This window comes from Heliangelus exortis, chromosome 1 (assembly GCF_036169615.1).
Source record: "Heliangelus exortis chromosome 1, bHelExo1.hap1, whole genome shotgun sequence".
Classification (NCBI taxonomy): domain Eukaryota; kingdom Metazoa; phylum Chordata; class Aves; order Apodiformes; family Trochilidae; genus Heliangelus; species Heliangelus exortis.
Window position 1 is genome coordinate 111,621,400 of NC_092422.1, and position 13,976 is coordinate 111,635,375.

Sequence of the window (13,976 nt, forward strand, 5' to 3'; positions counted from 1 at the left end):
CTCAATGTGCCCATCAGCAAATTAACAATTGCCTTTAGATGCTTAATGCTGTAGTGAGTGTCAGGTCTGTGCTATGAATGCTTCTGGACAACTGCTCAATACTCGAACAGCATGAGTTTGATGTCATTTACATTGTTCCAGCTGTACAGTAAAATGAGCACACTGTATGGTAAAAGCACCGTGTATTCTCTCTGAGATGGTAAAACCTGTTCATTCAGGACAGCTGCAAATAAAAACTGTAGTTCTGAAGACAGAAAAACAAGATTACCTGAAAAATACAGCCTAGGTGCATCTTTTGTGTCTGCCCATCTGACAAACAAATTTATTATTTCCATATGCCCTGTGTCCTATTTTTGACTGGAAAAATTCCTTCGTAGTTGGGAATCCCTCCATTCTTGCTGGAATGAAAGTAAATCACACCCAGAAGAATCGTTAGGGAACACACTTTAAATAAAGCTCAGGAAATCATTGGGCTTGAGTCCCTGAGACACCTACAGAGAAGATTTTTTATAGGCTTGTCTTTGGTTGTTTACTGCTGATACGAAGCATTGCACCTGAAGCAAGTTATGAAGAAGTTTGTTTGTGGCTGAGCTTAAATGCTGCAAGGTGAATTTACAAATAGTGCTTAGAATCATAGAATTGGCTGGGTTGGAAGGGACCTCAGAGATCATCAAGTCCAACCCTTGATCCACTACAGCTGCAGTTACCAGACCATGGCACTGAGTGCCACATCCAGTCTCTTTTTAAATATCTCCAGGGACGGAGAATCCACCACTTCCCTGGGCAGCCCATTCCAATGTCTGATCACCCTCTCCGTAAAGAAATTCTTTCTAATGTCCAACCTAAACCTCCACTGGTGGCTTGAGCCACTTTTCACAGGAGTTACCTGAATGAAGCACTACAAGGCCAAACGTCTGTGGCTCCAAGCCCCACAGGTCTATTACATTACATTTAAAGCTTTAGTTCTTTAGTTCATCAGAGTTACCACAGGTAACAGGCATTTAAATGAACCATATCTCTCTCCCTCATTCGCCCACAGTCACATATCTGTGCCTTGATCCCAATACCCATCAGCAGGTTACAGACAAATCAGAGGTATACACATGTTTTAGGGTCACCCTAGCCTCTGCAGCTTGGCAAAGGTGAGCATAACGTGGAGTCATAAGACCTGGTTTCAGCCCAGTCACCCGGTGTTGGAGAATCTTTGGAAGAAAATGGACATGTGAGCAATCCTGACTATTCAGCTTTAGCCAGAGTGAGCTAAGGGCCTTGAGGCCCAGCTGCAAAGTTATTAAAAGATCAGCTACAGGCAAAAGATAAGGGAGTTGGCAGCAGAAAAGAAGAATAACAGGATGGGAAAGCATCACATAGACAGCCCATAAACAATTGTGTTTAACCAGTTAGATAGTGCCCTGTGGCATACAGAAAATGTGTTGTACCAACCAGCAATATGCTTGTATTATGTTATCAGCCTGACTGTGTATAAAAGGGCTACTGCTACTCTCAATAAATGGCAATACTTGGATTATATTCATCTGCGTGTTGTCCACTGCGCTCTTCCTGACAACCTGGGGTAACTCTACCTTTGGCAAACAGTGGAAGAAGACACCACCATAACCTCTTTCTCCAACTTTTTGTCCACGGGGCTCTGGCAGCTGCACTCTGTGCCTTTGGCCTTTGCTGCTCTTACCACAACTGGCTTCATTCATGCTATCTTGCCCCCTAAGGATGTGCACCCAGCCTCCAGCACGGGTGTAGAGTAGGGGTGTGCAAGATCACAGCCTTGCATGATAAGGGCTTGAAGCCAACCATTGGCCTCCCAAGCCTAGTCCAATCTCCTCCAACAGGACACTTTCATGACATGTGTCTATGTAAAAACTGAAGAAAAATGTCTATCTGCTCCCTTGGACATTTTGTATATAGCACCACATCTGAGATAGACCTCATGAAATGTAACATCTAAGTGCATCTGACACTGATGAAATCATTCATCTAGAGAGTGAGCAGAGGAAGTTAAACAAATCATTCCGGCTTTGCAAAGTTTATGCAATAGCTGAAAAAAAAAAGACAAATACATGTATTGTCTGTGCCTTCAGGAAAGGAAAACATAGACATTCTGTTTCCAACAAAACCTGTAATAAGCAAATAAAAAGTGAATTTCAATACAATGACCCATCTTAAGACAGTCCAATTTTTTGAGAGTGAGTAGGGATATTTGTTCTTAGATGGACCTAAAAGATACAGGTTTACATCTTTAGAGTTTAAAAATGCTTCTAGGCCTAACTCTGCCATCAGCAAAAAATGTAGTTACATTAGACATTACATTTTAAAATTATCCAATTTTTAATTATTAATTATATTATTGTTATTTGAAGTACTTTTCATCTTTTTACAAGTATCCTGTGTAAGAAACTTTCAAACTTTTTTTTTTTTTCAGATTTATATCCTTGCTGTGAATTAATCTGGAATTTGCCAAGCTGACTCATAGCATATAAATATGTCTCCCCCTTTGAAAGTCTTTCATCTAGAAAGACATGCAAAAACAATTATGGAGAAAAATGGTTGAAAGGCCTCATCTTACCCCTATCTTCATTAAGACAGGAACAGCAATAACTGCAGGTGCAATACCTGAAACAGAAACAATCTAGAATTTAAGGGTAATTGGCTATGTTTCAAGCTGATTAGAGTCCTTTGAACTAATCTAGTAATTCAGTATGGAGAATCTGGTGCAACATAGGCAGAAATGTCAAGTGTATTTGTGGTAAGAATTTTGTCCCCAGACTTCTCCATTTCCATATAATTATGATTCAGACAGAGAAATCTGGGAATAGCAGAAGCACTAGGAAAAAATATTCTGCAGAACCTAAATGTTTTTCTTCTCAGAGCATCAGTATCTGAAATTAATACAAACTATGACATTGAGAGGCATGCAGGTGAGGTCTTCTGTAGTACAGACACGTGTAAAAATTATGGTCCCTGTCCTCACACTGCAGATTGAGAATCTTTGCTTATTCTTTCTTTGTCATGTATCAGCTGAATGAGGACAAGGATTATTTTTAAGGCTGGAAATGCCACCACAGAAGTTTGAAATATGGAATGACATTTCTTTTTACTCATGAAGCAAATTTTGAAATAGAAAGTAACAGATTATTCATGCTGGGAAAAATTATATACACCAACCTGGCATTTTTTGGTGAGGATGGTCAGCAACAGATTAGTCAGACAATGTCTATAACAGCATAACTTCTAAATACTCAGATGGTGGAGAGCCTGTTTGATTTACTCTCTCAGGGCTGAATACCAGCTCAAGTCCTAGTTTACCTGTTGTTGCAGAAACAGGGACTTGGAAATAGTAAACTGTGGCTGCAAGAATTAGAAACTCTCCCTGCCTCCATTCTTTGGTCATTTTAGATTAGTTACCTGAATGTTTGGCTGATAGTTTCTTATTTTGGGGTACCTGGTTGGACACATCTAGGTCGTAGATTTATAGAAGCACCAAGGACTCAGGAAAAGCAAATGAAATCTGCTAGAGCAATTGGTTAAAATATAAAATGTTCTGAACAAATGTCAGGACCAATAGAGTATGTGAAAAGATGTAGCGAATCCTAATAAAAAGTTCCCAGCTCCCTGAAAGTGGCAGATCCTTACCTTTAATGCACACTGTCGTGGCAATTGTGTTTGCAAAACATTCAGAGGCTGCAGGAAAATCTACCCTAAAAAACCTCACAAAGCAGCTGGCAGCTGTGAACTCGGTGCAGTGTCTGGGTTGTACGGTGATAAATGGGGCCCACAGTCACACACTTAATCCAGGAAATGTAGAGACCGGCTTCATTCCCAGACACTGTCCTGCTTTTACACTAAACAAGGCACTAGTCCTGTGGGAAAAATGGTATGCAGTCAAAGGATTAAATCATGTCACATTATACTCTTTGCATGGGGGAAGGGGAGAGGGGGCTTGACTACTCTTCCAAAGGCAGAGTTAGGTCTGAATTTGTCCAGCTTTTGAGAGTTTTGCTTTATAAACTTAATGGTATTCTTTTGCCTTTTTTTTTTTTTTTTTTTTTTCTTTATGATGCAACTTTGTCTTCCTCATTGTTTTGTTAATTTTTGTTCTCTCTGTCTCCCTCTGACTCACTTGCTGTGTTCAGCACGTACCTTGGGTGAGTCAGGAGAGAGAGTCAGCCAGAGCAGGACATCAGGGTGAACAACCCTCTGGATGGAGACATGAGGCAGAAAGAACAGGACAAAAAAATTGTCCAGTCAAGCAGTGACATGAAAAGCATCAGCTGTAGTACAGGCAAGTGACAAAGAGGGGAAAATGCTTTTTCAGAGGAAGAAAGAAAGCAAGGGCAGGAGCACAGCTATGGGAGGTGAGAACAGAGGTATGGGTAGGTCAGGAAGCCAATGTCACTGCATGGGCATTGACTCCTGGGACACTTTTCCTTCTGCTGTCCTGCAGCTCAGCGGGTAATGTTCTCCATCTCTCTGTACTGTGATACTGGGCATCATCCCATCTGGACACCAGGGCCAGAAAATCTCTAGTGCAAAGAATCTCTCCCCATATGCACATTTATCAGACACATGAAAGTCTCTGTGTCCAATAGTAATATTGGCTTATGCTCAGTCACTGTCTAACCAGCCAGCTCCTCACAGGCATGGCCACATGTCCCGTCTCACCATGAACTGGATCCTTCAGCGTCCTGCCTGGCTGTCATTTAGCAAATCCTTTCCTTTCCAAAGCACCTGAATTTACAGTACACCCACCCCAGGCCCTTGCTGTCAACACAAAACACTTCTCACCAGCCAGCTCCCTCACAAAGGCAGCTCTGGGCTCTCTACCACACTTCTCCACAGGGATATCCTAGTCAGATGGTCCAAACCCCCAAGCCTAAGCTCCTGCCAACCCTGCTCCCAAGCCAGCAGCCAAGCCACAGCTGCAGCAGTGCTTCAACAAACTCACTCGGCTTCTGCCTTCCCTTTGCTTTAATCCAGAAGCATGGTAGGCAGGCCCACTTCCACAGCACGGGTTCCCCTCTGCTCCCACCTCTCTGCCAGGTTTCCCACAGCATCAAAATTTCCATTGGCCTGTGAGTTAGTATATATTGGCACAGATGCCTGATAAACATAGGCACACTCAAAAGAGAGTTTGAAATTGCAGGGTGGTGTTGGAGGTAATGGGATCACTGGCAGCCAGCTAAGCAGCTTTTTAGGAAAAGGCCATGGTAGGGATGAAGGAAAGTGACAGGGAGAAGGCTGTTTCTGAGCAAGAAAGTTGAGAGGAAGCAGAGAAACACAGGAGCAGTTCAGAAAATAATAGTTTGTGGCCAGGCTGGGGGAGTGGTGGACAGAAACTCACAGTACAGCACACAGAGGAGATGCAAAGATACAAAAGTCTAATTGCCAGCACAGCTCAGTATATATAGTATGCATATATATATATGTATATGTAATATTATGTGATGTCTTGAAGAACAAGAACAATACAAACAAAATGGCCAAGTGTTTTAGTAAACAAATGACTGACTGGTGTCAAAGGGAAAGAGGGTGATTTCTATTCCTGGAAGAGTCCACTGAAGAGTCCAACCAGAACACCCTCTTTCAAGTGAATGAGAAAGGAGGTGTGTGTGTGTAATCTAGGGCTAGCTTTGTTTTGATATTCCTGTGACTTATTTCAAGTCTTTTAATAAATTCAGTTGTTTTACCTCTTTTTTTATTATGAGCAAAGGTATTCATTAGACAGAGCATAGGAGCTGATCCTGCCAACAATTGTGTTCCATTTGATAACCTTGAGTTATTAATAATCTCCCTGCAATTAGTGTACATTTATGTATTTGAAGAACGAAGTTCAGTACGATGTTATGTCTCCAGCTTTCCTCTGAAATAATAGGGAGAGGCCAAAGGAGAGTAACTTACATTAACTGTGCAAATAAACTGTGTGGTTTAAGACTTTTTGCTGCTCCCCATCCTCTTGTTTCTGTCCCATTGCCAGATGTACCCTCAGAGCTAAGCTGACCCACAGGATCTTCTCGCTGACCTTCAGTGTTGCAGTTTGCAGCCAAGCAGTGACAAAACCTTCCTGCATGGGTCAGACTCTGAACTGGACTGGCTGCAGTGTGGGTGGATGTGTGGCTCAGCTCACTTTCATGCAGGCTGCTGTGGAGCAGAGGCTGTGTCTGATGAACAGAGATATTTCATAATGCATTCAGCAAGTCAAGGGAGGGGATTCTTGCCCTCTACTCTGCTCTTGTGAGACCCCAACACAAGAAGGACATGTAGCTGTTGGAGAAAATCCAGAAGAGGGCCATGACGATGATCAGAAATCTGAAACACCTCTCCTGTGAAGATAGGATGAGAAAGTTCAGGGTTTGCTCAGCCTGGAGAAGAGAAGGCTCTGCAGAGACCTTATATCAGCCTTCCAGTACCAGAAGGGCCCTACAGGAAAACTGGGGAGGAACATTTTATAAGTGCAGTGATAGGACAAGTGGCAATGGCTTTAAACTGAAAGTGGAGAGATTTTGGTTAGACATTAGGAAGAAATTCTTTACTGTGTGAGAGTCGTGAGACACAGGCACAGGTTGCCCAGGGAAGCTGTGGATGCCTCATCCCTGGCAGTGTTCAGAGCCAGATGGGATGGGGCTTTGAGCAACCTGGTCTAGTGAAAGATATCCCTGACCATGGCAGGGGGGTTGGAAATGGATGATCTTGAAGGTCCCTTCCACCCCAAACCATTCTATGATTCTATGATTTTAAAACATAGCTTATTTTCAGCTGTTATGTATTTGAGAAGTACCTGTAATGTTGTAGGGGTTTTCCTGTGTGGCATAGGAGAACAGGAGCAGTGAGGGATGGCAGTGTGAGATCTTGTTTTGAAAAGTCAGTCTGCACACCTGATAAGTAAAGAAGAGTTACTAAACTATTCATAGAAACCTGCACAGACCTTCTAAATGTAACTTACACACTCTGGAAAGAAAATATTCCTTTAAAAAAATGTTAAAAGCAAAGGTTTTGGTTAATTTTTCTTCATTTACATTTATATAATAGTATGTGCTGCTTTTAAGAAAAGAAATTGTACTGCTTTTTCTCTGAGAAATTCCTGGCATCACATTTAACAATTCTGTCAGAATCAACCTGGGTAAAGAAATATATTATCTTTTCTGTGGTGCAGATAAGTGGAGACCTTCCCAAAATCTTTCTTGTGTTTAACATCAAAAAGACAGAAAGCAAGACCAAGCACTAGACACAGCAGATCCCTTGGTGATGATAGAGACGTTGTGGCCTACAGGAGCAGCGGAGCAGCTCAGCAGCTATAGGCAAGTATCTGAAGAAGGTTTCAGAGAAGCATGGGCAAACAATCCACCTTAGTTTCTGGGTGTAGGGCCTGCCACAGAGGTGAAAAGCATCTCAGCTGTGTGCACAGGAGGAGCAGCTCCCTGAGGAGGAGCTGTGTGAGCTGTCTCTGATGTTGGTCACCCCAGGGAAAGCAGCAGCCATGGGGAGCTCCATCCCTCTGCAGGGGGGATGCTGCTCATCCCTTCCCTCCCACCTGGGCATTCAGCGTGCACCTGAGTGGGGTCACGGAGGGCTCCACCAGCAGGTCTCTAGTTGGTAAAGTATCATGGAAATGGAGTGCAGATCATAAGGACAGTTTGGGAAACATCTGCAGTGTGTAGAAGCCAGCTAGTGATTCAGCAATACAGGGTTTCAGAAGTGAGGTCAAGAGGATAATGGTGTGAATACCACTGCTCTGAATACCAGACTGAATTCCTCCTTGTGTTTCAGTGAGTATTATTTTCCTTCATATCCACAAAAGTGATATAAGAACAACACAGGGCAAAATTTGTCCATACAGTCCTGTGCTCTTCATTATGATTTATTTTGCTGTTGTCTCCTCCTGGCACTGTAATTAATTAAAATCTCTGACTCGTATTAGGAGCAAAACTAAAGTTGATGTTCTCATTCTGCATTGACACGCTCCCTCTGCTGGAAAAAAGCAATATATGTTCCCTAGCCATTTACTGATGACAACTGAAATATGACATAAACAATTCATTTCGTAGCAACTGTGTAATATTAATTTACATTGTCCATAGAACTGTAAAAATATTTTACCTTTTTCCTAAACACTGACATATTTCCATGACACATGCAGGCAGGTGAGAGTTCTTTATCTTCAAAACTGGACTCTGAACTGTATAAAAAAAAAATCTAAAACACTTACAGTGACCTTGTAAAGCATTAAACCACTGACTAATATTTTTTTTTCTTTCTTCTTCTGTAATCGGAGTTTCTTGGAAGTAATCCTAAAGGGCCCTCTCTCCTGAGTTTCTTCATCATGGATGACAAACACCTGCCACTAACTTTAAACACAAGCACCTGCCCACGACATGCTGGACATGCTGGTTTCCTTTGCAGCCACTTTTGAATACACTGTTAAAAACAAAAGGAAAAGAGCACTAACAAACAAGATTTTGACAGAGAGAATCTTGTTATTTACCAGGATATTCCCAGGTGGAGAAATTAAGATCCCTGGTCCAAAATATTTATTGAATCAATTATATTAAGAAAACAAGGATACTGTTATTAGAGAAAGACTTGTTATCATCACAATAACTTTAGCAAGATCCAAGCAGTCAAGATACTTTTTTCTTCAGAAGGTATCCAGTGTTTTCTCTTTTTTATTATTTGATACCAGACAAAAAAATTCTTGAGATAAGGTTCTGTGTTTGAAAGTTCTGCTAATCTCCCTCTCCACCAACACCCTTCAGGTGCCACCTACAGAAACAATCTCCAAAAAGAGGAGCACTTGGTCCCCTGGTCCCTTTTCTGAGGACAGCAATAAAGGCACCATCTATACCAGCCTATTTATCTCTATGGAGTGGAATGAGTTGGACTGAATGAATCCTTAAACATCAGTTAGCTAGGGGTTAGAAGAACTGTTTGCTCCTTCTCTGGAACACCAGCTCTGAACTGTAGACATGGAAAGACGCAGCAACTCACAGCACTGGTGTTTATTTTTCCACTCCAAAGTCATATAAAGAATGATACACACTGGTTGCAGCAGCTCCAGTCTGGCCCATCATCTTCACCTTTGGTCTTTCCATCAGTGCAAAAGTCCCCTAAAAAAAATTCAGGATGGACAATACCTTCTAGGTAGCATCTGGTACTGCAGGATTACTGAAGCAGCTCCAACACACACATATGTCTTTCAAACACCCCACATTCAGGGTTTAGTCAGGGTCTAGAGAAGCTGACATACCAACACCTTCCTGTACTCTCTACATTGCATGTAACTGAGAACAAGGCCCTGGGAGTTTGTCACAATCCCTCTTTGTGAAAGCTGTGCACGCAGTGAAGTTCTGTTCTGCTGCAGGTCCCCAAGTCATCATGACAAACAACACTTTGATCTGCAGCTTCCTCCTTCAAGTGAAAGGAAATTTTTATCAGTCTTAAACTAGTTCAAGTCAGAATTACTGTTGATTAGATAATCAAATTGTCATTAATAACCTCATTATGAATTATGTGAGTTGATCATGTAGTTGAGGCCTGGATTATACTACTGTGGGACTAAATTGATTCCATGAAAATGGAGTTAAAGGGATAAAAAAATCTGTTGTCTGAAGTGGCCTCATCTCCAGATATGGGTACGTAGAACTTGGTATACAGGAGGAGTGCACTAAAATCTTTTGGTATCCCAATTTCTGGGCTAACCTGTTGTCTTTGTTTAGTGGTCAGAGTGAACCTTCTTTGTTTCAAAGAAGTGTTTTCTCTTCCCTATGGAAACACAAAAAAGGGGATTGTTCCTTACTATTCCCCTCCCCTTCCTGGTCAAGGGAGAGAAATAAGAAGGGAATACATAAAAGGAGCACCCTATGAACTTTCTTGACAGAGGACTCCTATATGGTAGTTCATGAGGATCTACCAGTGCTTACTCATTGTCACCACAGATAACCTCAGGGACAGAGAGGTCTCTCATATATCTGATTCCTTTCTCCATGGTGCTCCACATAATATGGCAACAAGTGATATTCTCCCTAGAGGAATATCAGCTCTTTATGGCTGCTAAGAGATGTCACTAGAGACTATGAGTGCCAGTTTTTTGCCCAGTGTCTTTGTCCATGCCTCCATTTCTGATCCCAATTGCTAAACCCCTCAGCCCTCCAGATCTATTGTATCAGCACCATTGTCCCGACATCCCGGTACCCATGCAGTTAGTGGCTCACTTCATTATGAGAAAAATCCTTTCCTAAATTTCTTAACTCTTCCAGAGACACAGTTTTAGTATTTATCCCAGTCCCTGAGTCACTTTCTCGTGTTGTTCCTGCCTGGGGCTGACTCTCCCTATGAGCCAAGTTTTACCCCAATCTCTGCCTCCAAGTCACCCTTTCTCACCAGGTGGTTCAGCTTCCTTAAATGCTTTCTGTGGGTTGTTACCAGAGGGATGAGGGCTGGTTCAGACTGAATGAGGGTGGCTCTGCTTGTCTTTGTTACAGCAGCAGGGTTCCTATGCCAATGTTTGAAGATGAGCCACCCCCAGAACAAATTCAGGCAAAGCAATAATAAAGTCCAATAATAACAGTCATTCCTGGCGTTTCCAAACTTGGGTGCAGTGAGCTTTCCATAGAGAGGGGCAGAACAGTTTTCCAGGACAGAAAGGCTCATTAAGTAGCATACAAGGTGCTCAGGCAAATCCATAACCCAATCCATCTGCACATCAATCATTGACTGGCAGAGAAGGTAAGAAAACACATTTAGGAGGCTGGACTGTATCACGAGGAATTTTAAACAATAGTCCTGGAAGGCATGATTTAACATGTCACGTTAAAATAGCATGATGAAAATTATTTCTTTTATTTTGTAACCTTCTGATATATTCAAATGGAAAAAAAAAACAGCTTAATTCAATACCCATGTTTGGCACCAATTAATTCTGTCTGTTTAGTGGTCAGGAAGAATGAAAACACAGAGAAAGAAATTGCTGCCTATTACTCCCCCACCCTCTCAGGGAAAGATAAAAATGAAATAAGGAAGAGAGACTTAAAGGCTAGAAATTAGAATTGGAACAACATTTAAAGAACAGGGAAGAGATAGCAACAAATAGGAAGGAAATTAAATACATATATATAAAATCTCTGCTGATAAAAGTATCCAAAGGTCCCTTCTGGCAGCGCCAACATAGGAGAAAGGGCCCTTCTCAGCAACAGATGGAGCTGGATCCTGCAGAGCACAGGGCAAGCTGAAGACAGAGAGCCAGGAGCCTCTCTACAAAACATCCCTTGTAAGAGGTAAGGGAGAAAGGGGCAACTTTTCCACCCTTCTGGTGTTTTCTAGGGTATGGCAGAATATGGAACGGAACACTGAGGGCATCCAACCCTTCTCTGTTCTGCTTCCTGTACCTCCTTGGGGTCATTAGTAACACCTTCTGTCTCTCTTAATTTGGACATCAAAGGTCATCGCATCGATGCAGTAAAATTAGTTTCTGCCTTCTCAAACATAGCTTCTCAAATACTCCTGCACAGGTGAAAGCAGCACAGAGTTATTTTGTTCTCCCTGAGGAATGTCAGGAGGAAGGAGCACTCTGACTGTCCTCTCCCAGCCATAAACTTGTGCTAGCTGGGGAAAGGCTAGCCTAAAATCACTCTAGCTGCTTTCTGAGAGCCAAAACTCTCTGTATAAAATTCCTCAGGGAGTAAACCCACTAAACTACCTGAAAGAAGGTTGTAGAGAGGCTGGTGTTGGTGTTTTCTCCCAAGTAAATAGCAATGTGACAAGAGGAAATGCATTTAAGTTGTGCCAGGGAAGGTTTAGGTTGTATAATAGGAAAAATTAATTCACTGAAAAAGTGGTGAGGCATTGGAGTGGGCTGCTCAGGGATGTGGTGGAGTCACCATCCCTGGAGGTGTTCAAGAAGCTTTTAGATGTGGTGCTTCAGGACATGGTTTTGTGGTTGTGGTAGATGGATTATGGTTGGACTCAATGATCTTGCAGGTCCTTCCTAACCTATATGGTTCTATGATTCTATGTTTAAAATGCTTATGTGAGACATTAAACATGTGTTTTCTGCTTATAGGAAGAGCAGAATATTAACTAAGATCCACTGCATAAATTTCCAGGAAGAGCTGTATTCTAAAGGACTAAAACCTTAGCATCCACCCTGTACAGTGGGTTACAGTTGTAGAGAAGCCCAGAAGAATGGTATTCATGAATTCTTCTGCTCAAGATTCAGAGCAAAAAATGAGCTCTTTTTTGACATTTCAGAATCAGGAATAGAATTGAGTCACCAGGCTGAGAGCTCTGTGTAAGGACTCTCTGTGCTTTCTGGTAAAAAGTAATGTACAACTGTCACAAGTTTTAGTGGATCTTCTGTATCTGGCAAAACCATCAGTCAGTTTAGAAACTGTATTTCAACAAACATAAGAAGGACAAGAATGCATCAAGTATGATAGAATACTGGTCTATGATGCTCTCTGTATCACTTCTTTCTTCAATTTTCTGTCTGGCCTGAGAGTTAAGGCATGGCTGAGAGAAGTTGTCTTTTTCCAAAGTACAGTAGAGACTGCACTTGGATTCAGAGGGATCTTCCTAATAGGAGGAATATCAGCTGCCAATAAAATCTAAAATAACATTAAAATTAAAATCAACACCCTAAAGCAGCGTTTTCTATGATGAGTGTGTTTATTTTAACATCTGCTTATACACAGTTACCTAAAACTCTGGCACAGTAACTGCAGGCAGGTCATCATCTATGAAGTTGGTTGGATTTCAATATTCATTTATCTTACTGAATAACTAGATTTTGGCTGCAATATCTTTCTGGATATATTTCAAGACCCATTTTTTTTTTCAGTGGTTTTGGCAGAGGGATGTAGAAACTCAAGATCCCATGATTATGATTCATTTCTGTGTGGATAATTTGCGTTATCAAGTTTGATTATATCTCTATGTGATTTTAAGCTATACATATGAACAATGGATACCTTTAGAGCCAGGGCTGTGCTTACTCAAATACCTTCTTTTCTGCCAAAGAAGAAAAAATATAGAGATGAGCATTTTCCTTTCATTTTTTTTCTTAATTTCTTTTAAGATTTCTTTTTTAATGGATATTATATGCTTGTTCGGTTATGCATTTAAATATTTCTAATTTTTTCCCAAGAAAGCAGTGTTGCAAGTATGGACATAAATATAGCGACTGCTTGATTTTGCCTTTGTGGGGTCTGGTACTTGTATACTAATATGTGATATGTTGACAAGTACCCAAAATTTAATCCATCCTCAAAACCACGCTGCAATTAAACAATACCTCAGAAGCACACAGGTATAAATATTTTGCTTTGGGAATGCCCATCTGAAAGATGAAGTAGCCATACCTGGTGCTCTCTTTTTATCCCTCTCAGCAAACAGTGGGTTGTAACTGGATTTTGCTCTTGAAAAGCTTATGTGTATCCATGCCCTTTCTTCCTGCATGGGACACATGAGATACAGCAAGTTTAAAACATCCCTCACAGGCCTCTGAGTCCTGTCAGCTTTTGATATCCAGCCCACAGTGGCAGTTTCCTGCTGGCTCCCCTCTGTTGTAAAATTGGTGTAGGTTTTCAACATTCTCTGTTCCCACTAACTTACCTTCTTCGTATCCAAGGTTTGGACCCTGATTGTAGCCATCCCACTACTGGAAAAAGTAGAAGAAGCAAACAGTATTTACCTAGGAATGGGAATGTATGCAGAAAACACTCACAGCCAGCACAGATGCTCTGGGAATTCAGGATGGGTGTAGTGACTTTTCTCTGTGTCAGTCACCACCAAACTAGTCACCTACTGTGAAAACTAAAACCTTTTGCAGTCTTTCTGACTGCTTGAACATCCCAATTCCACTTTCCGTGGATATAGAAATATCAGCCATGCTATTCTAATCTGATTGCACTTTTATCAATTACCTTCTTCCTAAATGCACAATCCATTATGCAATAATTGTTAATTGCTGT